Source organism: Oncorhynchus mykiss, chromosome 1, assembly GCF_057628025.1.
Source record: "Oncorhynchus mykiss isolate SJ-2025 chromosome 1, ASM5762802v1, whole genome shotgun sequence".
Classification (NCBI taxonomy): domain Eukaryota; kingdom Metazoa; phylum Chordata; class Actinopteri; order Salmoniformes; family Salmonidae; genus Oncorhynchus; species Oncorhynchus mykiss.
In genome coordinates this window covers 54953754-54975390 of record NC_143022.1, presented here as the reverse complement: position 1 = coordinate 54975390, position 21637 = coordinate 54953754, and the positions used below count along the sequence as shown (strand labels likewise).

Sequence of the window (21637 nt, the reverse complement as noted above, 5' to 3'; positions counted from 1 at the left end):
GAGACGTCGAGACAGCCTATAGGGAGGAGGTCAGAGACCTCCTCCCTATAGGTGGGGTAACATCTCACAGCAAGAACTGGCGTATCTGGTGCAGTCCATGAGGAGGAGATGCACTGCAGTACTTAATGCAGCTGGTGGCCACACCAGATACTGACTGTTACTTTTGATTTTGACCACCCCTTTGTTCAGGGAAACATTAATATATGTCTGTTAGTCACACGGTTGTCTCAGTTGTTGAATCTAATGTTTATAAAAATATTTACACGTTATGTTTGCTGATAATAAACGCAGTTGACAGTGAGAGGACATTCTTTTTTTGCTGAGGTTACATTAGCATACAGTGCCTTCAGAAAGTATTCTGACCTATGGCTTTTCCCCACATTTTGTTGTGTTACAGCCTGAATTTAAAATGGATTATATTCATATTTTGTGTCACTGGCTTACACACCATAACCCATAGTGTCAAATTGGAATTATGTTTATCAAAATATTTACAAAATAATAAAACATGAAAAGCTGAGATGTCTTGAGTGAATAAGTAGTAAACCCATTTTGTTATGGCAAGCCTAAATAAGTTCAGGAGTAAACATTTACTAAACAAATCACATAATAAGTTGCATGGTCTCACTCTGTGTGCAAAATAGTGTTTAATGATGTTTTTTGAATGGCTACCTCATCTCTGTACCCCACACATACAATTATCTGTAAGGTCCCTCAGTTTAGCAGTGAATTTCAAACACAGATTCAACCACAAAGACCAGGGAGATTTTCCAGTGCCTCATAAAGAAGGGCAGCTATTTATAGATGGGGGAAAAATCTGACAATGAATAGCCCTTTGAGCATGGTGAAGTAATTAATTACACTTTGGGCACTGTATCAATACATCCAGTCACTACAAATATACAGGCGTCCTTCCTAACTCAGTTGCCGGAGAAGAAGGAAACTGCTCACGGATTTCACCATGAAGCCAATGGTGACTTTAAAGCAATTACAGAGTTTAATGGCTGTGATGGGAGAAAACTGATTGTTTTAACAACATTGTAGTTACTCTACAATACTAACCTAATTGACAGAGTAAAAAGAAGGAAGCCTGTACAGAATAAAAATATTCAAAACATGCATCCTGTTTGCAATAAGGCACTAAAGTAATGCTGCAAAAAATGTTGCAAAGAAATTAACTTTTTGTCCTGAATACAACATTTTATGTTTGCGGCAAATCCAATACAATATATTACGGAGTACCATTCTCCATATCAAGCATAGTGGTGGCTGCATCATGTTATGGGTATGCTTATAGTGTAATCTTTAAGGACTGTTTTTCAGTATAAAAAATCATTGGAATGAAGCTAAGCTCAGGCCAAATCCTAGAGGAAAATCTGGTTCAGTCAGGTTTCCACCAGACACTGGGAGATGAATTCACCGTTCAGCAGGACAATAACCTAAAACACAAGACCAAGTCTACACTGGAGTTGCTTACCAAGAAGACAGTGAATGTTCCTGAGTGGCCGAGTTACAGTTTTGACTTAAACATGCTTGAAAATCTATGGCAAGACTTGAAAATGATTGTCTTGCAATGATCAACAACCAATTAAAAAATAGCTTGAAGAATTTTGAAAAGAATCTAGGTGTGCAAAGCTCTTAGAGACGTATCCAGAAAGACTCACAGCTGTTCACCTGCCTCACCTAAAGCCTATTATTGTGGGAAATTGCTATAGACCAACAAGAGCTAACAGTCAGTATCTGTATAATATGTGTGAAATGTTTGATAATGTATGTGATATCAACAGAGAGGTATTTGTTCAGGGTGACCCAAATATTGACCGGCTTTCAAGCTTCAAACTGTAACCAGTCCCTGAAACCAGGTTTGGGATATCATATACCACGATACAAACAGCACAGGAATGAAATCATCCAAATATATTGATCACATCTTTACTAATGCTGCAGAAATCTGCTCTAAAGCAGTATCCACATTTATCTGATGTAGTGATCCTAATATGGTAGCCATCTAGGAAAACCAAAGTTCCAAAGGTTGGGCCTAATATAGTGTATAAGAGATCATACAAGAGGTTTTGTACTGATTCATATGTTGAAGATAAATTAATATTGGCTGGTATGTTGTGTGTAATGAGGAGCAACGAGACACTGCACTTGACATATTTATGAAATGGCTAAACAGCTGATTGTCAAATGTACTTTAAACTGAGAAATCATGGGACTAAACTAAACAAAAAGAAGATGAAACTGTGATATGAAACAAAGATAAATTATATAAAGAAGCTTAGCAAAAAGCTTTGGAGCACCTTAAATTACATTATGGGCAAAAAGTCAAACTCCTTCATTGAATCAGATGGCTCATTCATCACAAAACCCACTGATTTTGCCAACAAACGCTGAACCTATCCATCCATAACAGACCAAATTATGGAATACATTGTAATTTTGAATTCCGTAAAGTGAGAGTGTGGAAGAGGTAATTTTTTTTACTGTTGTCTGTCAACAATTACAAGTATATCGTGTCCCTAGGGTGGCAACACATGCAGTAAGTCAAACATTTGGATACACCTACTCAATCAAGGGTTTTTCTTAATTTTTACTTGGTATTTTTACTATGAACTTATCCTCTGCAGAAGAAGTAACTCTGGGTCTTCCTTTCCTGTGGCGGTCCACATGAGAGCCAGTTTCATCATAGCGCTTGATGTTTTTTGCGACTGCACTTGAAGAAACTTTCAAAGTTCTTGACATTTCCGGATTGACTGACCTTCATGTCTTAAAGTAATGGACTGACGTTTCTCTTTGCTTAGTTGAGCTGTTCTTGCCATAATATGGACTAGGTATTTTACTAAATAGGGCTATTTTCTGTATACCACCCCTACCTTGTCACAGCACATCTGATTGGCTCAAACACATTAAAAAGGAAAGAAATTCCACAAATTAACTTTTAACAAGGCATGGCTGTTAATTGATATCCATTCCTCATGAAGCTGGTTGAGAGAATGCCAAGATTGTGCAAAGCTGTCATCAAGGCGAAGGGTGGTTACTTTGAAGAATCTCAAATATAATACATATTTTGATTTGTGTAGCAGTTTTTTGGTTACTACTTGATTCCATATGTGGTATTTCATAGATTCGATGTCTCACTATTATTCTACAATGTAGAAAATAGTAAAAATAAAGAAAAACCCTGAAATGAGTAGGTGTGTCCAAACTTTTGACTGGTACTGTATATATTTATTATTTCATTATTAGATTTTTTTTCCTGCCTCTTAGGCCCAAGGGCTTCAGCCCCGGTAATCCCCTGAATTAATCCGTCCCTGTAAATAATGGAGTCATACATACTGATGGAAGCATAATTATATTTGGTGTACTAACAAATTAGAAGTCAATACAGAATGTAGCTTCAAACAGTAAGAACATTATTAGAAAACCACTCAAAGAACACTTGTCATTGTACCTACCGTATACACAGACAAACACATGCAACAACACACTATGTCAATTTCTCACTTTCTTAACTATGGCTTGGTCCGTTTCCATGAGCTGCTATTCTACCTTCCAGAACACTGATTTCATATGGTGCTAGAACAGCGAGCACACATCTAAACCACCATAGGAAACCAGCTTCTGGGGGGAGCAATTTAGTGTTTTGTTCAGTGTGTAGGAGGTCATTCAACTTGTCTTCATTCTACCAGAAGAGGTCACTGTCTGCACATAGGTGTTGTAGGCTATTTGTGGTTTGAAGAGCAATGCGATGGCCTGGCGTGAGATCAGCTTGTTACGAAAGTAGGATGTAGGGAAGTCACAGGTTACCTAGGTCACGGGTTGGAGAGAGAAAGAAACTGTCCTTTATCTCATTTCACTTGTGCATGCATGTCTGTCACATTCAAAAAAATTAACAGCAGAGGTTGTGGTCTGGTCTAATGTAGAATTCAGAAACCAAATCATTAGTGATAAAAAAACAACAACATGAACAGGGAAACAAGGAGGATGGGGTCTTGGAGAAATTCCGCAAGCTTGCACTCTAGCAATACAGTTACAGTGGGTAGTATTTCCTATATACACACAAGAACAGGCTACAGTTGACTTCCAACAAGAGGGAGAAGCAGTATGTGGATATTTTGAAAGTTTGCACTTTAGCAATACAGTTGGCAGTATTTTATACATCCATACAAGAGTACAGCTTCCCTGAAGAGGAGCGAGGTCCAACACAGTACCGTTGCAGCATCAGCAAAGCAGGGCAGGAAGCTCTGGGGTATTTGGGAGGTCTTCGCCTGCGAGGAGTAAGAGGGAATAGAAAAGAGAGTGAGTTTGTAAGAAAGAGAGGAGTTGTGTGTTATAGTGAGAGTCTATTAGCCTTAATGCAAGCATGCGGATGAGGGTTGTGTTGAGAGCGTGGGCACGGTCTTCTCTTTCTGAAAGTGATATTTCTATGACTTTGAGTCATGTTGCGCTCACATCCCAACTAACAACATGTTCCCACATCTTTAGAGTCTCATTGGGTCATTAACTAACGTTTTCATAGGAATGTTCCCGTGATGTGCAAGAGACCATTCCCTTAATGTCAAATAAAACCTACCCAGAACGTGGTTACCATGTTCTCAGAACTTAAAGATATTCATGTTCTAGATATGTTTCATGGGAACATTGACACGAAGTTCACCAAGGGGTGCAGGAGGTAGTGTAGTTTTTTTTGAGTCAGGATATTTGGTGGTGTCAGAATGAGGGGATAGTCAGGGTCTGTGGAAAGGGAACTATAGGTCTCGAGTTGACTTTGACAGTAATCTCTGCCATGAAGGTGGTTAGTAATTCGCCTTGTGACTCCTATAATGTGTTCCCAACTACCTCCCATGTGAGATGAGTATGGGGTTGTTGAAGATCTACGTACAACCTTGTCCACTCAGGTACCTGTCTATCTTATCATTGCCATTGTTTGAGTCAATCGTGAGCTCTTTACAAGTACCAACAAAGTTGCCACTGGGTACACACTGGTTGAATCAATGTTGTTTAAACGTAATTTGTCAACGTATTATGACATGGAATCAACATGGAAAATACATCGGATTTGAAAAAAGTCATAAACCAGTACTTTCATCTAATTTCAACCAGCATTGTAAACATTGAAATTAGGGTAAAACTTCAACTTAAATACATTGACTTAACCTGACTAACAGGTTGTTACATTAATCGAATTTCAACATAATCATCAGAACTACTGTATGTATATATTGAAATTGTGGTGAAAATTCCACATAGAAACATTACAAATCTTTTTTTTAGTATTCATTATATATATATATATTAGGTAGTTGAAATGTCAAATTTTATATCTGATTAATCTTGGTTTCAATGTTGATAGTAAAATGGTATGTTTGGATCGATGTAATTGTTCCAACATCATGCCATCAACTTAAAGAAAGAGATATATTGAAATGCCAGTCCAACTATTCCTGCCTGAACAGTGACTCCTACTGGTATATGAGGGGTAATGTACTTCAGTTAGAACAAGTCTACTGTCCAGATGCCTACTGCTATGTACCCTGCTTAGCAAACAAGCTAAGTGTACATTTCAGCTGAGCTATCACGTCAACACATGTAGACATTGATCAGCATCCATACTCATTTTGTGTAGACTACTTAAATAACATTGAATAGTTGAAAGTAAATCCTCTAACTTTTCTTAAACAAGTTGTATGTGAAAGTACATTCTGAGTGAGGTCGGGTTTATGTAGGCTACATTGACATCTAATTTGCCCAACAAAGGACACCAACATGTCAACGTGTACCTAGGTACAGGACCGTAACTAGGGTTTGAGTTTTAGTGAGGCCCTGTCCTTGCAGCTAGGTACAGGGCCGTAAACCAGGGTTTTAGTGAGGTCCGGAAGGGAGCTCATTTACTGCCTTGCGGCTAGGTACAGGGCCGTAACCAGGGTTTGAGTTTTAGTGAGGTCCGGGAAGGGAGCTCATTTACTGCATTTATATAAAATTTAAAACCCTTAAAATGGGTCTGAATAACTTCTTAAAACTTTTACTGAATGTTTCAATAAGACTTTCTTAATAACACTGCTAAAGCCTTAGATTGCTGCACCACTCGGGAGCCCATCATCATGGTAACCACATGCCCCATAGTGAGTAGTATCTATCTGCGGACCGCATATCTGGGGCGTGGGGCATGGTGTATAGTGATGATCGACTACACACCACGTCCAACAAGTAGTGCCATGCGAGAATTGAATTGATTACACTTGCTAGCTAGCGACTCGGGAAAGCAGTGCTCGCGGGAGCGGCATGTAGTAACCGTAGTCCGCAGACAGACATTATTGGCCGAGGCTGCCTGCTAGCAGTGAGTCTCTTTATTTTAGATGGCAGTGAAGTTCTATTTACAAATATTGGGTCGGTGTCCATCTCAAACCACTCTCTTTCCCAAAATGGACACAAAAAGCTTTACTTAATATAAATTGTCAAACAACTCTCCCCCTCCTCTCCTCTCATTTAATATGCAGACACAGCATCATTTCCCAGCCTTGCTTCCCTCAGGAATACACACTCACGGAGAGAGAGACTTCAGGGAGTGCGTTTTCTGTCAAATGGGCCTGTCTCGGTGGATCCAGGCCCATTCTGTGATATCTACAGACATTTTAGAGCAAACCTACCAGCTCCGCGTTGCTTTCTCCTATCAAATGTCAACACTTGAACTGAGACGTCAAAGCGGCGGCCGCACCATGTAATGGAAATGATTCACTCCATTCTACTGACAGAGAAAGCAATCACGGGAACATCATTGGGCTGGATCAGTCAATATAACAACATGGATTTCTCACTCTGTGTTTTTAACTTCAACGGACAACTTCAGAGCAAACCCGGTCTGTGACCATGTAAAGCAGATTGTAAAGCCCATATGTAATGATATTAACCATCTACATAGAGAATTCATGACATTACAAGACGCAGAAAACATGCAAAATACCTATCAAATAAATGGGGAAAATGCCCAAGGGCATTTCCAAGTATTTGATGTATGGGCCAGCCAAGTGTCCTCAGCTGTACAGTAGGTACGGACACTAAATGTGAGGACAGTAATGTATGGATGGGAGTCGTTTATAACTATACTGTCTCGGAGTTAAGCTACACACTGAGAGAAAAGCCAATTTGTAGTTACCCGCACTACAGATCAGTGACGATACAGACAGAGGGACCCACTCCACATATGGGATAGAACTGACAGAATGAGGCTCGCCACTCTGAGTAAGAAAAATAGCTATAAATATGCACAGCCAATGTAGTACAAGATCCAGATGTGTGGTCACCTAGCACTTCCATTAGCTACATGGATACAAGAGAAAGAGAAACAGAGAGTCAAAGTGAAACTTACACACGTCACACACACACACACACACACACACACACACAATGCACAGTGAAACCAGAGTCTGAAAGTGACGCACAGAGAGCGAGAGAGCAAAATACTGAAAGTGAAACAGACACACACAAACACTGCTTACACACACACACACACACACTCCGGTGTCTACAGTACAGTGCATGACAGATGCCCAGTTAGTCAGAGCATGCACAGAGAACATGAGATTGATTTACAGTCTTGTGGCTTGACTTCTGCATGCACTACGTGTTTCAAAGATCTACTTAACTACACAAACACACTTTATTCTACCACTATTATATGAGCAGGAGGCTGAAGAAATTTGGTTTGTCACCAAAAGCACTCAAACTTTTACAGATGCACAATCGAGAGCATCCTGTCGGGCTATATCACCGCCTGGTACAGCAACTGCTCCGCCCACAACCAAAAGGCTCTCCAGAGCGTAGTGAGGTCTGCACAACACATCACCGGGGGAAAACTACCTGCCCTCCAGGACACCTACACCACCCGATGTCACAGGAAGGCCATAAAGATCATCAAGGACAACAACCACCCGAGCCACTGCCTGTTCACCCCGCTATCATCCAGAAGGCGAGGTCAGTACAGGTGCATCAAAGCAGGGACCAAGAGACTGAAAAACAGCTTCTATCTCAAGGCCATCAGACTGTTAAACAACCACCACTAACATTGAGTGGCTGCTGCCAACATACTGACTCAACTACAGCCACTTTTATAATGGAAAAATGTATGTAAACATGTATCACTAGCCACTTTAAACAATGCCAGTTTTATGTTTACATACCCTACATTACTCATCTCATATGTATATACTGTACACTATACCATCTACTGCATCTCGCCTATGCCGTTCTGTACCATCACTCATTCATATATTTTTATGTACATATTCTTCATCCCTTTACACTTGTGTGTACAAGGTAGTTGTTGTGGAATTGTTAGGTTAGATTACTCGTTGGTTATTACTGCATTGTCGGAACTAGAACCACAAGCATTTCGCTACACTCGCATTAACATCTGCTAACCATGTGTATGTGACAAATAAAATTGTATTCGATTTTGATTTGAGTTACTACGTCTATAAAAAATAAAAACAACAGACAAACAGTTATTATAAATTGATCAACTATAAATGCTGAATCTTACTGAAAACACAAGCTACTTTTAGATGACACAATATAACAACCTTATTGAACTTAACATACTTGTTATGACGGTGCATTTCAGTTGCATTTATAGTCTTGAATAAAAAAAAGTTACATTTACACAAGCACCACTCTATCTATACCTGTTTAAAAATCGCCCACGGTGAGACATATGGTGTCCCTCAGGCATCATCTCCATGCTGCCTGTGTTGCTGTGCTGTCCGGTTGTAAGGAGAGGAGCCCAGCCACCCAGCCTATCCATGAAGATATACTATACTGTAGCTCTCAGAGTCCTCATGTCTGTCTCTATACAAGCCCACAGAAAGAGTAGGGAATAGATGCCTTGAGCCGTTGCTACCAGAGAGACTGTACTGCTAGCCTGTCTCTTCCTCTCTCTGCCTTCCCCTCTAGCTTTATTCTTTGCCTTCCTGTCTCCTTTCTCCCCGACTTCTTTCTCCTTGTTCGGTCTGCCTTCCTCTCCGCCTTTTCCTCGTCAGTGTGAGGGTGTGATCTGTTCATCCAGTACTCACGCAGTCATTCTTACACCGAGTCAACAGGCTTTGCCGCACACTCTCTTGCTCTCTTTTATCAGTCTCTCTCTCTCTCTTACGCACTCTCTCTCTTTCTTACTTACTCATACACAAATACGCATACACACACACACACAAATAAGCGTACACACACACAACCGCACTCTCTTACATAGTGACACCGTATCTTATCCTCTATCTCATAAACAAACAAAGGAAATACATACTCACTTTGTCACACACATACTTTTAGAATCACTGCCGGTACACTTGAAACGGAGTCTGAAACTCTCACAACGCAGTGCAATTCATCACATGGTGGAATAGTTGTCAATCAAAATATGAGCATTGTTTAGGTGAAAGAGATTTATATTCACTACGTGGCCAAAAGTCTGTGGACACACCTTAAATTTGTGGATTCTGCTATTTCAGCCACACCCGTTGTTGACAGGTGCAGAAAATCGAGTACACAGCCATGCAATCTTGAAAGACAAACATTAGCAGTAAAATGGCCTTACTGAAGAGCTCAGTGACTTTCAACACGGCAATGTCATAGGATGCCACATTTCCAACAAGTCAGTTCGTCAAATTTCCGCCCTGCTAGAGCTTCCCCAGTCAACTGTAATTGCTGTTATTGTGAAGTGGAAACGTCTAGGAGCAACAACAGCTCAGCCACGAAGTGGTAGACCACACAAGCTCACAGAACGGGACCGCCGAGTGCTGAAGCGCATAGCATGTAACGCGTAAAAATCATCTGTCCTCCATTACCGAGTTCCAAACTGTCTCTGGAAGTAACGTCAGCACATGTACTGTTCGTCGGGGGCTTCATGAAATGGGTTTCCATGGCCGAACAGCTGCACACAAGCCTAAGATTACCATGCGCAATGCCAAGCGTCTGCTGGAGTGGTGTAAAGCTTGCCGCCATTGGACTCTGGAGCAGTGGAAACGTGTTCTCTGGAGTAATGAATCCAGCTTCACCATCTGGCAGTCCGACGGACAAATCTGGGTTTGGCGGATGCCAGGAGAACTCTACCTTCCCCAATACATAGTGGCGAAGGTAAAGTTTGGTAGTAGAGGAATAATGTTCTGGGGCTGTATTTCATGGTTCGGGCTAGGTCCCTTAGTTCCAGTAAAGGGAAATCTTAACGCTACAGCATACAATGACATTCTAGATGATTCTGTGCTTCCAACATTGTGGTAACAGTTTGGGGAAGGCCCTTCCTGTTTCAGCATGACAATGCCCCCTTGCACAAAGCGAGGTTCATACAGAAATGGTTAGTCGAGATCAGTGTGGAAGAACTTCACTGGCCTGCACAGAGCCCTGACCTCAACCCCATCGAACAACTTTGGGATGAATTAGAACACCGACTGTGAGCCAGGCCTAATCGTCCAACATCAGTGCCCGACCTAAGTAATGCTCTTGTGGCTGAATGGAAGCAAGTCCCCACAGCAATGTTGCATCATCTAGTGGAAAGCCTTCCCAGAAGAGTGGAGGCTGTTATAGCAGCAATGGGGGACCAAATCCATATTAATGCCCATGATTTTCGACGAGTAGGTGTTCAGATATTTATAGGAATTATCAATGAGGGACACTTGTTGAATTATATACACCCACCACTACTTACACTACAGCCCCAGTGACTTTCATCATGTTGAAACCACACAGAAGGGGAAATTCCTGGGAAGACGTAAGAGGAAGCAATGGGATCCATGTGGTGAAAGTTAGCAGGTGAGTGGGAGAGACTAACAGGACCGGAATCCTGCTCCAACATTCCAATCATGTGACAGGAAATATAACTAATGGCAGCCCTGGCTGTCAGACCAAAGGCATGGTAACACACACCCACACTGCACGCACACACACACACTTCCAAATGTACATGCTTCCCACCGTTCCTGTGGTCTGAGTCAGCTGACCACACGATGAGTCGCTTCCCTCTCCCTTCCTCTCCTCGTTTCATCTCTCCATCTCTGCCGTGCTGGAGCCAAGGATGTGTGGGCTGAGTCAGAGCTACCCGTAATAACCCCTCACCCAGATTGGCCTCACCATCATTCATTCATCCACACACTACTACCATCCATGGCACCACACCTCATCCCCTTCACACCACTACCAAGTGTCAGAATCAGGATTTAAGACCTGGTTTCCTGGACACAGATCAAGCCTTATCCTGGAAGCATGTTCACTGGAGGTGGGAAATTGTTTCATTAAGTTTAGCAGCCCACGATCTATCTGTCAATCATCAGTGACAACCCATCAGCCTCCAGTGGGAGAGTTCCATTGTCTGTGTACCTACACCCCCTCCTCCTCTCCCTCTGTGTGTGCGCTTTGGGTGGCTGGTGTACCAAAAACAGTCAAAACATGCCCCACCCAAACCCGTTACCCGACATCCTGACCATCCCTCCCTCTGTCCAAAATACAAACCAGCTGCACTATCTGGCACCTAGGAAGGGGAACGTTCAATTCTCTCTCTATTACACACACACACAGTGTTACTTGGATTGCATTGACATTTCCCTGTCCGTCTTGACACCTACTTGTGATCTGTTCAAAATGCATGTTCATTAAATCGGTCCAAATCACTCAAATATCATTGAACATACAATAGCACATTCCAGCCGGTGTCTATTCCACAAGTCTATGACGTTAAAATGCCAATTTACTCTGTTCCATTTGACTGCGCAATCCACTGTCTCATCAAGTTTAAAACTTTTTTTATGGATATATACAAAAAAACGTCTATTGGAAAAAGATCAAACGAAACGAAGTGCACCTAGTTTGCGGTCTTTCCAGCTTCAGTTTGAAGTTATTGTGTTATTGTGTTATTTCACCTGGCATATTTTCTATGCCAGGTGAAATCGTGGCTCATTAGCTCATTGTTATGGATGTATCCAAATAAATGTCTCTAGAAAACAGCTTAAACAAATACAGCTACTTTTGTCATTCTGTCTGCACTGTTTGACTAAATTAGCTGTAGTTGGCAAACTAGCAAGTGTAACAGTATAACTTTAGACCGTCCCCTCGCCCATACCCGGGCGCGAACCAGGGACCCTCTGCACACATCAACAACAGTCACCCGCGAAGCAACGTTACCCATCGCTCCACAAAAGCTGCGGCCCTTGCAGAGCAAGGGGAACTACTACTTCAAGGTCTCAGAGTGACGTCACCGATTGAAACGCTATTTAGCGCGCACCACCACTAACTAAACTAGCCGTTTCACATCCGTTACACTAGCAAGGGACAAGAACGTTGCCAGTCAGTATGGCAATAGAACATACGACTGGGTCACGTCCATAGATACAGAACAAAAATACTTAATGACCAATAGAATGAACGGCCAGTCGGCTTGGGTAGAAACCATAGATTTGTTTCGGGACTATATCTTGTGGAAGGATAAAATAGTATGAAGAAATTCACACAAAAAAACGTTTTTAATTAAAATATGTCAATCATTATTTGAATAAGTTGGTAACCCGTTGTATTAAAGTGATAATGCCCTCGAAGCCGGTGTTTGGAGGATATATTGGCACGGTTTGCCTACCCTTTACTTCATCTCGGGCCTAAAAACACCCATGCAAATATATCCTCCTAACACTGCCTTCTCAAGCATTATCACTTAAATAAGGCCAGAGGTGTGGTATATGGCCAATATACCACCGCTTAAGGGCTGTTCTTATGCAGGATGCAATGCCGAGTGCCTGGAGACAGCCCGTAGTTGCCTGAACACATGACATTTTTGACAATGCTTTTTTTCTGATAAAAACTAGTTCATTGCAGCCCAGTTTCATAATATTACCATATGTCCCAGCTAGTTGCCATAGTTTTGAGGTAATCACAAAAAAAACAGGCCTTCATTTAGGGCATTTTTCACCCTGCCAGCTCCTATTAGTTCACCGTGGCAACAACTCGCCTTCCAAACGTTCTTTTCCCAGCCCATTGTTCTATGTCACAATGCCTGCTTCGCTATTGTTGGCAATGAGACCTGCCCATGTTGAACCAATTGCTGGTAGTTAAAACATCAACAATAACTTTCTCATGGAACGCTGAGCCCGTCCCATTGTTTCCTATAGGGGGAAATATAGGTATATCTTGTAATGTGTATATTTTTTCCTACTTCCTCGTTATGCAGACATAAGCACACTTGGCATCATTGAGGTGCGGAAGTTTACTTTTAAAGTTTTGTCCTAAGAACAGTGTGTAGTGGTAAAATAAAAAGGGATACATTTGTTTTGTGCCATTTAGGCTAAATGGAATTCTTAGCATCACTCCAGTCAGAAGTGCGAATGTTTGATTCAATTCATTTGCTATGGCCTCGTGCTAGTGTTCCAGCTCATCCAACATTATTTTGCCATTTTTCAGCCTTGGGTGAATTTTGACTCATTCTATTATCCAGCCTACCCTTAGCTGTGGTATATTGGCCATATATCACAAACCTCCGAAGTGCCTTATTGCTATTCAGATGATGATTTTTTGACAGGGGGTGCAGGAGTTTTTTTGTTGCCTGATTTAGATATGTTTCTGCTTAAAATGTCTGACATTTTGGTAGGCTATTTGTCAGCCAACTTGTCTATAATTAGATACATGCACATTCTCTTGTCATTATATGTTGCCCTAGAAGATTAAGTAAACCCTTGCTCACCAGAATAATGTCAACAATTCTTAGAATGAATGCTTCGATCTAGGTGTTAACAGTAAAGTTATTATTTCGCGGAGCAAAGATGTTTAGGGACCGGGGAGAAAATGCAATAACAAATAAAACTGGAAAGAATTTCTATGCAAAATATCTAAATTACAACAGTCTGAAAGGTTTTAAAGAAATAGAAAGCTGTGAAAACGACCCAACATGTTTCTTATAAGATTTCAGTTCGGCATGGATGCATATTTTATGTGGTTGAAATACTATCAGCTTTTATGATGCTGATACAGACAGCACCTGTACAGAAGGAATCTAACTGAGCATTCGCATTCACTCGAGGCTGAATTAAATAAATATTTTTTTCTCCACTCGAGTCAATTTTTGCATTTGGTGTATCATTTTACTAAAATAAATGCTTAATTCTGAAGGAGTTAATAATTAGGCTATGTGAGAAGTTATAACCCTCACGTCAGTGTCCAGATTTCAGTTTCCATTTAACTCATCTGAACAGTAGGCTACAGTTCCCTTGACATGACAAAGTCCTAAGTCCCATCTTGTGATTGTCAAATTTGTATAGCAGTATATATGTTTTTTTTTCCTGCAACGGCCAACTACAACTACCGCAACGCTGCTGGATTTTTCACACTCAACAGTTTCCTGTATGTATCAAGAATGGTCCACCACCTAAAGAACATTCAGCCAACTTGACAACTGTGGGAAGCCTTGGAGTCAACATGGGCCAGCATCCCTGTGGAACGCTTACGACACCTTGTAGGAGTCCATGCCATGACAAATTGAGGCTGTTTCGGGGGCAAAAGGGAATGGAACTCAATATTCCTAATGTTTTGTACTCTGTATTTAGTTATCAAGAGATCTCTCAATAATAATTCTCACAATAGCACAATGGTAGTAGTAGTCAGTGACATATCAAAGCTAAGCAGGGCTTGGATAAAACCCTGTGGATAGATCAACTCTCCAGTAGGAGGTGCTGTCTAATCTATTGTTTTTTTTTCTTCTGATAGTGGATATAATGTTGAAGATATGACGTTGTTTCAAAGGTACAAATTCAACATATTTTATAAGGTTTGTCTATGTTGAAAATTGGTTACAATGATGACATATTCCTGTGCTTGAAATTCCACCCTCAAAAACAAGTTGATTACTTTTTTTTATATTTTCTGTACAGATTCCACGTCACAATACATTGATAGATGACATCGAAACAATGTTGACACAACCAGTTTGTGCCCAGTGGGAAGGGCCAAGACACTACTCATGTATACATTCAAAATGAGCTCTGATGTGTGAACACATTCGACAGAAGAAGATAATGACAATAATGAATTGTATGTTTTTACCAAAAATGTTATATGAAGATTTAACATTACCCAGTTTCTGTTGTTACAAATACTGATGTAATTCTAGGAGTAGGTTTGAAATCTAGCTACTGCATACATCTTACATTCCTGAAACCTTACATCTGAGTGAGCAATCAGGTCAGCATGTATGAGGGGATTTCCAATCTCCCATACAACTTGAGTAACAGCAGGTTCTCCACTGGCCTTTATAAACAATTCACTCAAAGATAATGTACTGTTCACTCTCTCGCACACAAACACTATACACACACACAATACACGGGTGTGCACTAATACAGTTACTTCAAACATACCAGTCAGAATCCCTTTGTACAAACACAACAAAGCCACAGAGAAACACTGGTAATTGTGACCACAGCTTCCTCTCAGAGGAGGAGTAGACTGACGTCAAGTCTGGTTTGGTTTTAGATTTACAGACCACACTCTGGTTTAGTGTTTTGCTCTAAATCTGCAGTGTACTTTCCCCTTCCTCCTGTGCTGCTCTCACTACCTCTACTAGGCTGCTGTACATCTCACTTGTCCCACCTTCTATGTCTATTTCCTTCCATCTCACACATGTACACACACACACACTCTCTCTTCCTCTTTGATGAGGCATTGAATACCACCACTCACAAACACACAGACCTTTAAAAACATAGACCTATGACACAGACTTGATGGCATACATATACACAGATAGACACTCTCCCATAAGCATACTGACAAGACAGAAACATGCCCTGATATCTCACTCTCTGTAGGAGGCATGGCAAAGCGTCATTCAATGATTGCCAATATAAGTGAGTTTAATGCAATTGGAGAAGTGAACTAGTGATGGTTGAGAGATGAGTCGACCTGACTCAGTATTTTAGTGGTGGATATGTGACCAGGCTACTGAGGCCAGCACAGTGCAGCTTGGCATGGTTTGGCTCACTATTGTGAAAAGGGTCTAAGAGTGCCCTCTACTGGTGAAAGAGCATAGAGCATAGTGCAGTCAGGTACCAGAAGACGTTTTGAGAAACTCTGTAGATACAGGTCGACATCGAACACATCTACCATCCCTTCAAAGTCACTATGCTCAGTTGTACAGTGCCTCAGAAAGCATTCAAACCCTTTGAGTTTTTCCACATTTTGTTGTGTTACACCCTGCATTTAAAATAGATTAAATTTAGATTTTTTTGGTCACTGGCCTACACTCAATACCACATAACGTCAAACATGGATTTATGGTTTTCAAACATTTTACAAATTAATAAAAGATGAAGAGCTGAAATGTCTTAAGTCCATAAGTATTGACCTCCCTTGTTGTGGCAAGATTAAATAAATTCAGGAATAAAAATAGTCTTAGTCTTAACAAATCACATAAGTTGCATGGACTCACTCTGTGTGTAATAATAGTGTTTGTTATTTTTCAATGACTTCCTCATATCTCTGTGCACCACACATACAGATAATTGTAAGGTCCCTCAGAAAGAGGAGTGGGAGGCCCCCTGTGCACAACTGAGCAAGAGGACAATTACATTACAGTGTCTAGTTTGAGAAACAGACGCCTCACAAGTCCTCAACTATCAGCTTCATTAAATAGTACACACAAAACACCAGTCTCAACGTCAACAGTGAAGAGGCGACTCCGGGATGCTGGCCTTCTAGGCAGAGTTCCTCTGTTCAGTGTCTGTGTTCTTTTGCTAATCTTAATCTTTTCTTTTTATTGGCCAGTCTGAGATATGGCTTTTTCTTTGCAACACTGCCTAGAGGGCCAGCATCCCGGAGTCACCTCTTCACTGTTGACGTTGAGACCGGTGTTTTGTGGGTACAATATAATGAAGCTGCCAGTTGAGAGCTTGTGAGGCATCTGTTTCTCAAACTAGACACTAATGTACTTGTCCTCTTGCTCAGTTGTGCACCGGGGCCTCCCACTCCTCTTTCTATTCTGGTTAGAGCCAGCTTGCGCTGTTCTGTGAAGGGCGCTGTACAAGACAGCGTTGTACGAGACCTTCAGTTTCTTGGCAATTTGTCACATGGAATAGCCTTCATTTCTCAGAACAAGAATAGAATGACGAGTTTCAGAACAAAGTTCTTTGTTTCTGGCCATTTTGAGCCTGTTATCGAACCCACAAATGCTGAGCGCTCCAGATACTGATGCTCCAGATACTCAACTGGTCTAAAGAAGGACCGTTTTATTGCTTCTTTAATCAGAACAACAGTTTTCAGCTGTGCTAACATAATTGCTAAAGTTTTTTTTAAAGTTATCAATTAGCCTTTTGAAATTATCAACTTGGATTAGCTAACACAGGAGTGATGGTTGCTGATAATGGGCCTCTGTACGCCTATGTAGATATTTCATTAAAAATCAGCCGTTTCCAGCTACAATAGTCATTTACAACATTAACAATGTCTACACTGTATTTCTGGTCAATATTATGTTATTTTAATGGACAAAAAAATGAGCTTTTCTTTCAAAAACAAGGAAAAGTCTAACTGACCCCAAACTTTTGAACGGTATTGTACATAAAGGAGAGTCAAGCGGGGTGTTCCTATTCATATTTGAAAACCATTCATACAATAATAAATGCAGTATTCATTCATGTAAGCAAAACAAGAGAAAACATTTACACTTCTCTAAAGATCATATCTATGAAGGAATTAACTTTCTGTATACATGCACACTGATAGGGTACATTATATTCTCTTTATCTCTTTGTGTCTATGTCTATATGTGTGTCAGTCCTTGCCCTTCTCTAGTGATATAAACACAGAAGCCTAGTGAGTCATAAAACCAATGAAGGCACAAGATAAACAAACTCTCTCCCACCCTCTCTCACACACACAGTAATAATAACATGACAACCAATTTGAAACCTCTGTACGTGTCTACAACAATTGCTATATTACCATATTGCCAAATCAAATTAGTTAACAGCCAGCACACAAGTTTCCAAAGTGCGCAGCTAACAAAGACATCCCAAAAATCTGATATGACAACAATATGTGGCACAACACAACAATGAGCAATTGCAACGGTTCAGCATCATTATTATATCATAAAACAGGTAGGCCTATGAATAATGCGACGCAACTGACTGGATGGCGTGAAATAAATACCGCTCCACGATTGAGTTATTTACACTTTAAATCACACCGCTTTCTTTTATTTATACACAACATGACCAAAAGTATGTGGACACCTGCTCGTCATACATCGCATTCCAAAATCATGAGCTTTAATATGGAGTCGCCCCTTTGCTGCTATAACAGCATCCACTCTTCTGGGAAGGCTTTCCACTGGATGTTGGAACATTGCTGCGGGGACGTGCTTCCATTCAGCCACAAGAGCGTTAGTGAGGTCGGGCACCGATGTTGGGTGATTAGGCCTGGCTCGCAGTCGGCGTTCTAATTCTTCCCAAATATGTTCGATGGGGTTGAGGTCAGGGCACTGACCTCAATCCCATCGGGGCAAGTAGTGTTCTCCTGGCATCTGCCAAACCCAGATTTGTTTGTTGGACTGCCAGATGGTGAAGTGCGATTCATCAATCCAGAGAATGCATTTTGAGTGCTCCACAGTCCAATGGAGGTGTGCCTTACACCACTCCAGCCGACGCTTGGCATTGCGCATGGTGATCTTAGGATTGTGTGCGGCTGCTTGGCCATGGAAACCCATTTCATGAAGCACCGGACGAACAGTTCTTGTGCCGATGTTGCTTCCGGAGGCCGTCTGGAACATGGTAGTAAGTGTTGCAACCGAAGACAGACAGTTTTACGCGCTTCAGCACTTGGCAGTCCCTTTCTGTGAGCTTGTGTGGCCTACTACTTCGCAGCTGAGCGTGGTTGCTCCCAGATGTTTCCACTTCACAATAACAGCACTTACAGTTGACCTGGGCAGCTCTAGCTGGGCAGAAATTTGACAAACTTACTTGTTGGAGAGGTTGCATCTTTTGACATTACCACATTGAAAGTCACTGAGCTCTTCAGTAAGGCCATTCTACTGTCATTGTTTGTCTGTGGAGATTGCATGGCGGTGTGCTCGATTTTATACACCTGTCTACAACCGAATCCATTAATTTGAAGTGGTGTCCACATACTTTTGCATATAGTGTAGATAAAAACGTTCACCGCGGGTATTCGGAGTACTTCAGCCCTGGAATTGTATCTGCGCAACATGATGGGGAATGCGGACGTTGGGCAATGCCCAAGTGTCAGAGCCGTGTGGCAAGAGATGAAAACACCCTCCCTTGGCAAGAAAAACATGGCGCAGCGTCAATTCCACGAGTCACACTATAGTCTAGAACAATTTTCTTATAGATCATTTAATAAAACATACAAACAAACATATCGTTGGAACACCGATGTTGAAGCTACAATAAAATACAACATATTAGCCTACTTTCAACGTGCTTATAATAAAACATGCACCGCACTTCAGCATCAAATAATAAACCAACTGGATAACTGTAATAATTTGACTTACATCACCAAGATTCAGCCATCGGATTCAAATAAGAAAAGTCAAACTTGCATAATGTTCCTTTTAAACGAGAACGAAAGCAAAGTGCGACGCTTGGGTGCAGGTGTCTGGTCTCCCCGCAGGCGGATGAGGCGCGAGCATAGACAGACACTTCGCTTTATCGTATTTTTTCTGTCATTGTGCCCATCGTGAAAACTTGCGTCTTCTTTTTTGAAAACTTAAAGCGACCTTCCAAGTGGCAGAGTAGAAATGCAACAGATAGGTAGGTAGTCTACAGCAGGGCCGTCGGAAAACGTTATTGCGAGGCGGCACTTCTGACTTAATTTAACGGGCAAAGTGCTGTTTTTTTATACCATTCTTTTTATGATTTGTCAACTCGCCCACAATTTCTGTCCTTCACATCAGAGTGCTGCTGCAGGCTCTTTGCGTGTCTTGACCAATCAGATCCTCTAAAATCGCAGGTCGCGCGGTCCGCGTGCGCCATCGTGCGCAAATAGATTTTGTCTCCACACAGCAAACATGATCATGATAGGCAGGTTGAAATATCAAAACAAACTCTGAACCAATTATATTATTTGGGGGACAGGTTGAAAAGCATTAAACATTTATGGCATTTTAGCTAGCTAGCTTGCAGCTGCTAGCTAATTTGTCCTATTTAGCTAGCTTGCTGTTTGTCCTGGGATATAAATGTTGAGTTGTTATTTTACCTGAAATGCACAAGGTCCCCTACTCCGACAATTAATCCACACATAAAACGGTCAACCGAATCGTTTCTAATCATCTCTCCTCCTTTCAAGCTTTTTCTTCTTTGGAATTTATATGGCGATTCATAATAAGGTGTATTACCGCAACCGACCGACCAACCTCAGTTCATCTTTCAATCACCCACGTGGGTATAACCAATGAGGAGATGGCAAGTGGGTATATGCTTCTTAAAGTCAATGAGGAGATGGGAGGCAGGACTTGCATCACGTTCGGCGTCATAAATAGAAGCAACTTCTAACTAAAATGTTTAAATCAATTTGCGCACGATGGCACACGCGCGTCCGGTTTGGGCATGGTGTAACACACAACCCACAAAGCGAGCACTCCACTTTCCTCCGGTATTTACCATCTGGCAGTCCGGTGGACGAAACTGGGTTTGGCGGATGCCAGGAGAACGTTACCTGCCCTAGTGCTAACTGTAAAGTTTGGTGGAGGAGGAATACTGGTCTGTGGCTGTTTTTCATGATTCGGGCTAAGCCCCTTAGCAGCATAATATGACATTATAGATGATTCTGTGCTTCCAACTTTGTGGCAACAGTTTGGGGAATGCCCTTCCTGTTTCAGTATGACAATGCCCCCTTGCACAAAGCAAGTTCCACACAGAAATGGTTTGTCGAGATCGGTATCTAAGAACTTGACTGGCCTGCACAGAGCCCTGAACTCAACCCCATCGAACACCATTGGGATGAATTGGAACACTGACTGTGAGCCAGGCCTAATCGCCAAACATCAGTGCCCAACCTCACTAATGCTCATCTAGTGGAAAGCCTTCCTAGAAGAGGCTGATATAGCAGAAAAGGAGGGACCAACTCCATATTAATGCCTATGATTTTGGATTGAGATGTTCGACTAGCAGGTGTCCACATACCTCTGGTCATGTAGTGTGTGTTACATTTCATATGGTAGGCTATGCATTAATTTGTGGATGTCCATCACCCATTTAATTTGTTATGTTATGAATTACAATTCGTATTATATGTTACGAATTAAAAAAACGTACAATATGTTACGAGTTTGCAAAACAAAGTATATGTTACAAATTTGCAAAACCTATGATATGTTACGAATCTAGCTAGGTGGCTAACGTTAGCTAACCTAGGGGTTGGGGTTAAGTTTAGGATTTTGGTTAAAGGGTTAAGTATAGGTTTAGTGTTAGGGGAAGGTTTAGCTAAAATGGTTTAGGTTAGAGGAAGGTTAGCTAAAAGGGTTAAGGTTAGGGGAAGGGTTAGCTAATATGGTAATTTGTTACAAAGCAACAAAAAAGTTGTAAGTAGTTGAAAGTTGCTAATTCCATAAAATGCTAAAGTTGTTTGTGATGAGATTCGAACTCACAACCTTTGG

At 41.4% G+C, this 21637-nt stretch overlaps 1 long non-coding RNA gene across 3 annotated transcripts; it reads right to left on the bottom strand.

The window, feature by feature from the left end:
- Positions 1-3622: 3622 nt before the first annotated feature.
- On the bottom strand, positions 3623-19671 carry LOC118964862 (uncharacterized). Of its 3 annotated transcripts, none has more exons than XR_016495978.1 (3): positions 19535-19671; positions 4171-4271; positions 3623-3810 (listed from the first exon to the last, which is right to left on the bottom strand). It is a non-coding gene; the product is annotated as an uncharacterized LOC118964862 (long non-coding RNA). The 3 variants fall into 3 exon arrangements; XR_016495980.1 differs by having other exon boundaries at positions 4215-4271; XR_005052073.2 differs by lacking the exons at positions 3623-3810; positions 19535-19671 and adding an exon at positions 8685-8824 and having other exon boundaries at positions 4112-4271.
- Positions 19672-21637: the final 1966 nt, after the last annotated feature.